This window comes from Mandrillus leucophaeus, unplaced genomic scaffold, assembly GCF_000951045.1.
Source record: "Mandrillus leucophaeus isolate KB7577 unplaced genomic scaffold, Mleu.le_1.0 Scaffold237, whole genome shotgun sequence".
In the NCBI taxonomy this organism is placed as follows: Eukaryota; Metazoa; Chordata; class Mammalia; order Primates; family Cercopithecidae; genus Mandrillus; species Mandrillus leucophaeus.
In genome coordinates, this window is record NW_012102443.1 from 1333339 (window position 1) to 1339831 (window position 6493).

A 6493-nucleotide genomic window follows, 5' to 3' on the forward strand; every position below is an offset into this window, starting at 1 on the left:
CTGGGGGCTCATGGGAGGCATCCGGGGGTGGCGGCTGCTCTGGGCTGCGGCCTTGGGGGAGCAGCTCCCCTGGACCACACCTGGAGACTCTACCATTAGCAAAAATGACAGGGAAAAGGCCTCTGTAGCACTGTCCTGTGACTGTGGGCAGAAAAGGAGGCCTCGCTCCCGCTCAAGGAACCTTCTAGAATGCACCTGCCGCTGCTTGCAGTTCTTTTCTTGGTGGGGCCTACAGCAAGTTATGGGGTGACAGCGCTTCCCATAAGGTAGGAGAGAATCATCGCCCACCAAGCCCACAGCTCGGGGGCCAGCAGACAAAAGGCCAAACCCCTGCTCATATTCCAAACCAGTGGCCTTTGAACACCGTGCGCCTGCGGTTCAAAACTGTGCCTTGGGATGTGAGAACAGAGCTCGCAGGGACTAACATGCAAGTCAGGAAAGTGCTTCTGAGGGGCCCGACCCTCCGTGGGCTGCCGTGCCCCGCCGCACCTCCAGGCCACGCAACCCTCCGTGGGCTGCCACGCCCCACCGCACCTCCAGGCCACACAACCCTCCGTGGGCTGCCGCTCCCTGCCACACCTCGAAGCCACACAACTGAGCTGCTCTTTAGTAACCCAAGTTCTGCAACACTCCTTATTCTGATTTTGTATTCCCATTCCATTCTCCCACAGACTTAGTCCTAATGTATTTTATGCTTGGAATCCTTTGACAGCTCCCATACACTTCTGTGCAACAGAAATGTGTACAAAAATTGATCACAAGGCTCTAGGTGTTAAAAAACAATGATCCCGACGGAGAAATCATTACAATTAGTATTGGTATGCAAGTAGTCAAAATAACATAAGCATATTACAAAATAACATCAGCATGGTAATAACTAAATATAAAAAGTGAAATTTAACCCCAGTGAGATGGATCAGGCTGTAAACTGCCTGATTCTGTCGCTGTTCAGGGCGCCACTTGTAACCGCCCTTGATCCCTGGTGGACTGAACAAAGGGGGCAAACGTGGGCATAAAAGACAAGAGACAAGAGAGTATATATGGAAAAACGGGTCAGGGGCACCTTGCCTCTAGTGGACAAGGGCCCTGAGCTTTACACAGCCCTCCGTATTGACTGGTAAAAGAGACAGTGAGAAAGGGAGGGATGATTGTCAGGTAACTGGCAGTCTGCCCATTTGGTTCACAGCAGGCTCGAACAATAGGTGCTAGATTTCTCAGTAGATAACTTCAAGGAGTCCGGAGCCAGGGAGTGACCACCTTCAGCAAATCTGGCAGCAGACGCAGTCATGAGTTTTACTTACATCCTACATTCATGATAAACGGTTTGCTGTTTGATCATATAGCCTCCAGTGGAATGCTGAGTTGGTCACGATCCCTTTGGCCTTTCTGACTCTCAACATCAGGCTATTTGATTTTTTTTCAATCAGTTCATCCATCCATGGGATGACATAGATTCAGCATCAGCACTGTTCTTATTTTTTGTATTTATAGATCAAAACACCAAGGAAACCCCGTGCCCATCATCAAGCAGATGGCACCAAGAGTTCTGCCACTTGACTCTGAGCTCTTCTGAAGACTTCACCAGTCAGAGCTTGACAGGTTCTCCTTCACACGTGGCCCAAAGCCAGAAGAGAAGCCTCCCGGCCTGCAGGCAGCTTCGTGGGTGGCACGTGGCCTCCTCAACCTTGATGGCGGCACTCAGGGCTGTCCTCTGGCAGAGCCCTCACCAGGCAGCAGCTGATGAGAAGACCCAGATGATGACGGAAGCTCTGGAGACATTCCTAAGGTCCTGTGACTGTGTTTGGAAGGTCTTTGCATCTGTGCAGCTCAGCATGAGGGGCAGATCAGCAGAGCCACACTCTGGCAGCCTGGGGTGGTGAACTGATTGTTGCTGTCCTCAGGCTCATGCTCCAGTCTCACCGTGCATGGCTCCCAGCCCCTCCCTTGGCCCGGGGGGACCCTCCGGTGAGCATCACTGCCTACTCTCCAACACGCCCTCTGTCCCCTGCGCTTTGCTTTCCACATCGAGGGCTATTTGCCTTCTTAAGGTGAGTTTGTTTGTGGCAAATGTTTTCAGTTTTTGTCTGTCTTTGTTTCACTCTTATCCTTGAAAGACAGTTTAATCCCAGCACTTTAAAGCTACTTCTGGTTTCCACAGTTCCTATTAAGAAGGAAGCTGTCCGTGGAATCGCCTTTCCTTTGTGAGAAATCTGTTTTCCTCCTGGATTCTTTCACGGTTTTCTCATTTGCTTTGAGTGCCACAGTTTGCCCAGATGTGTCAGGCACAGATATCTTTGTATCCCGCTAGGGACTTGTATTTCTTCAGTCTTTAGACTGGTAAGTTAAACCCATTCTGGAAAATTCTCAACCATCCACTCTTTGAATAGTTTCTTTTTTCATTCTCTTCTGAAACTCAGTTGAATGTCAGATCTTCTCATCCCTCCCTCTTCTTATTTTTTGCAGAGATGGGGTCTCACTATGTTGCTCAGACTGGTCTTGAACTGCTTGGCTCAAACAATCCACCCACACTGGCCTCCCAAAGGGCTGGGGTTACAGACCTGAGCACTGCAGCCAACCTGTCTTCTTTGTCTTGTTTCCTAGTCTCATGCCACCACGATTATTTCTCCAGATCTCTCTGCAGCTAACAAATTCCCTAATGTATTGTTTAACTCCTCCATTAAGTTTTTTAAAACTGCAGTATAGGCTGGGCGTGGTGGCTCATGCCTGTAATCCCAGCACTTTGGGAGGCCGAGGCAGGAGGATCACAAGGTCAGGAGATTGAGACCACCCTGGCTAGCACGGTGAAACCCCATCTCTACTAAAAATACAAAAAAAAATTTAGCCGGGCATGGTGGCGGGCGCCTGTAGTCCCAGCTACTCGGGAGGCTGAGGCAGGAGAATGACGTGAACCCGAGAGGCGGAGCTTGCAGTGAGCCGAGATCGTGCCACTGCACTCCAGCCTGGGCGACAGAGCAAGACTCCGTCTCAAAACAAAAACACAAAAACACTGCAGTATAATTTATATACAGTCCAAGTCGCTGTTTCTGATGCATACTTCAGTTTTGATCAATGCACACAGCCATGTAACAACTATCAGCATCAAGATACAGAATCTTTCCACAGCCCCCCAGAATTCCCTCTTGCCCCTTTGAAAGTCAATCCTTCTACTGCCCCAGGCCCAGGTGACCACAGACCTCTTCTCTGTTGCTATAGTGTTGCCTTTTCCAGAATGTTATATAAAAACAAAAACTGCAGCCTTCTAAGTGTGACTTCTTTCACTCTGCACAAGACATTTCAGGCTTATCCCTGCTGCCCCCAGCATCAGTGGTCCAGCCCTCTCTCCTGCTGAGTGCTGTTTTATGGAATCAGTGGGCCGCCATTTGTTTACCCATTGGCTAGTTGAAGAGTATCTGGGTTGCTTCCAGTTTTAGGTAAATGAATAAAGCTGCTATGAACACTTGTGTTTTTCATTGTGGTTACAGTATTTGGTTATCACTTGGGACATATGTCTTCATTTCTCTGGTGTAAAGAATGAGGGGTGGGATTGCTGGGTCATACAGTAAATGATTGTTTTATTTTATAAGAAACTACCAAACTGATTCCAGAGGGCTCCACTATCTTACAGTCCCACCAACAAGGTATGAGAATTTCTGTTGTTCTACACCCTCACTAGCACTTAGTTTTGGTCTTGTCTTTTTTTTTTTTTTTTTTTTCTTTAAGGCATTCTCACGGGTGTGCAGTAGTTTCTCATTGTGATTTTGATTTGCATTTCCCAGAGGACAGTGCTTATTTGCCACCTAGAGAGCTTCTTTGGTGGAGTGTCTGCTCAAATCTGTTGCCCACTTTACAAAATAAGTTGTTTTTGTATTAGTAAGCTTTGACAGTTCTCTGTATGTTCTGTTTACATGTCCTTAATCAGCTACATGACTGGCAAAGGTTTTCTCCCAATAACTTGTCTTTTCATTCTCTAAACAATGGTTTTCACATAGCAAAAAGGTTTAATTTTATTAAAGTATGACTTGCCAATTTTTTCCTTTTATAGGCTCTATTTTTGGTGTCATATCTAAGAAATGTTTACTTAATCTATAGTCACAAAACTTTTTTCCTATGTTTCATAGTTTGAATTTTATGTTTGGGTCTATGATCCATTGAGTTAATTTTCTATGGGGTGTGAGGTAGGGATCAAGATTACTTCCATTAAGTTTTGAATTTCAGTTATTACATTTTTCATTTTTAGATGTTCTATTTGGTTCATTTAGTGTCTGCTTAGCCTCTGATAATCTCTTGCTTCTTATTCATGCTTTTTAGCTTCTCCTTGTTTCTTCAAACACATTAAACATATTTGCATTTCCTATTCTAACATCTGAGTCTTTGTAGGTGTGGTTCTTTTGGCCATCACTTCTGAGGCCCCTTCTCTTGCATGTGCTATGATTTTCCACTATGAACTTATAGTCTAGGGATCCTGCTGGCTGGAATTCTTTGAGGCCTAGGTTGGGGGTTCCTCCTGCAAGAATGTACATTCTAGCAGAGGCCTGGGGCACTATAGATCCAGATATGCTTGCAATTAAAACTCACAGTTTGCAGTTCTTTTGAACATGTAAATAATATGAACTTTGGCCCTACACCTGTGGTGGAGAGTGCTAGCCAGGGGCCATAAATTTATAGGAGGGACTTTTTAAAGATGTTCCATCCACAGCCATGGCCAAGTGAGATACTGTTCCTGCAGGGAAGCTTAGAGGAGTAGTTTGCCCACTTCATCATTTCCTGGTAGTGTTTGCTGTATCCCTTTGTGAGCCCAGCCTTATATGGGGGTCTCCCATTTGGTTCTGCACCTCCCTGGGCCCAAGGCTTCTTCAGACTGCTCCCGAAACTCACCTCAAAGTTCTAGGTCATCTGGGTCCATGGGGACCCAGGTCACAGAGTGTCTTTAGCACAGACCTACCTTCTTAGACTTCAGCCCTCGCCTGGTTTCTAGACTCACTATCCTGCAGACTCATTCATGGTTTTATATATTTTACCTGGCAATTTTTGAAAATCCGGCATTTTTAGATGTTTTGTTGAGATAGATTTTCAGGCTCTCTCAGCTACCATGTTACCAGAAATAGAAGTCCTTGTCAGAGTGATTTTTCACAGAAATCATTGTAAATATTTTTGAAAAATTATACTCTACAGCAAAGCAAGCTCTCCCCCAGAGAGCAAATATATGTAAAAATTACAGGGTCTGAGTTCCTTAACACTCGGCCCCTACCCACCTCCAGGAGCCTCCTCAGCTCTGCTCATCAGGCTGCCTCCAAAACGAAGGGGCTGAGTCCAGTCCCACTCTGGCCTAAGGGGCCTGAACGATGAGTGTGAGATGCAGCTCCCACAAAGCCAAGTGGCCACTTACCTTCTGCTGTGCAGCAGCAGGCCTGGGGTGGCTGAGGGCTGCACAGCTTGTTGCTGCTGGTGGTGTTTCAGCTTTTAGAGCTGCTGCACATGCAGAGGCTGTGCAACCAGTCTGACCCCTGTGGTGACAGAAGAGAGGCAGCACACAGGACACACGAAGCACATGTAGACAAGGAGCTTCATCTCACACTCATCATTGCCGCTGATTTGCTCAGAGGAGTAAACTGCATGGCAATGACAGTAAAGGAAATGCCTGCTGCCTTAAAAAGGAGAAATAATGCCCATGCTGCATCTCCCCTTAATAGTGGCAAGCAACTCTCGCTGGGGGGTATTGTGGTCTCTGCTCCATTTGCTTAGAAGGCGGAGGTGCAAGGAATGAGGCTCTAATTAGGCATCTTAAAAAATTAACACGTGGCAAAACAACTCAGCAACTTCTAGAATGAGAAATTTAGAAAGGTTTGATGCAACTCACTCAAGTGAGTTGTTTCGAGTTGGGTGAGGTGAAGTTGACTGCCTACCTGCCGCTTTCTGCAGCTGTCCTATCACAACACTGATCCCGTTGTGTTGATGGAGGCTCTGTGACCCTGGCTGACAGCACCGCAACTGCCAGGACAGACACCACAGGAGGCGTGGCCAGAGCAACCTGGGCCATCTGGGACATCAGCACTGACATCAGTCTTGGGCCTTGCAGGTGGGAGGTGGAGTCTAAATAACAAGAAACAAGAATCACACGTGCCCTGCCCTGTCACACCATGTTATCCTTCCTCAGGGACTGGAATCATCAACCCACCTCAGGTATTAAAAACCATGATGAGGCCGGGCGTGGCGGCTCAGGCCTGTAATCCCAGCACTTTGGGAGGCTGAGGTGGGTGGATCACCTGAGGTCAGGAGTTTGAGACCAGCCTGGCCAACATAGTGAAACCTAGTCTCTACTAAAAATACAAAATTAGCCGGGCATGGTGGTGCACACCTGTAATCCCAGCTACTGCGGAGGCCGACACAGGAGAATCACTTGAACCCATGAGGAGAAGGTTGCAATGAGCTAAGACTGGGCCATTGAACTCCAGCCCAGGCAACAAGAGTGAAACTCCTTCTCAAAAAAAAAAAA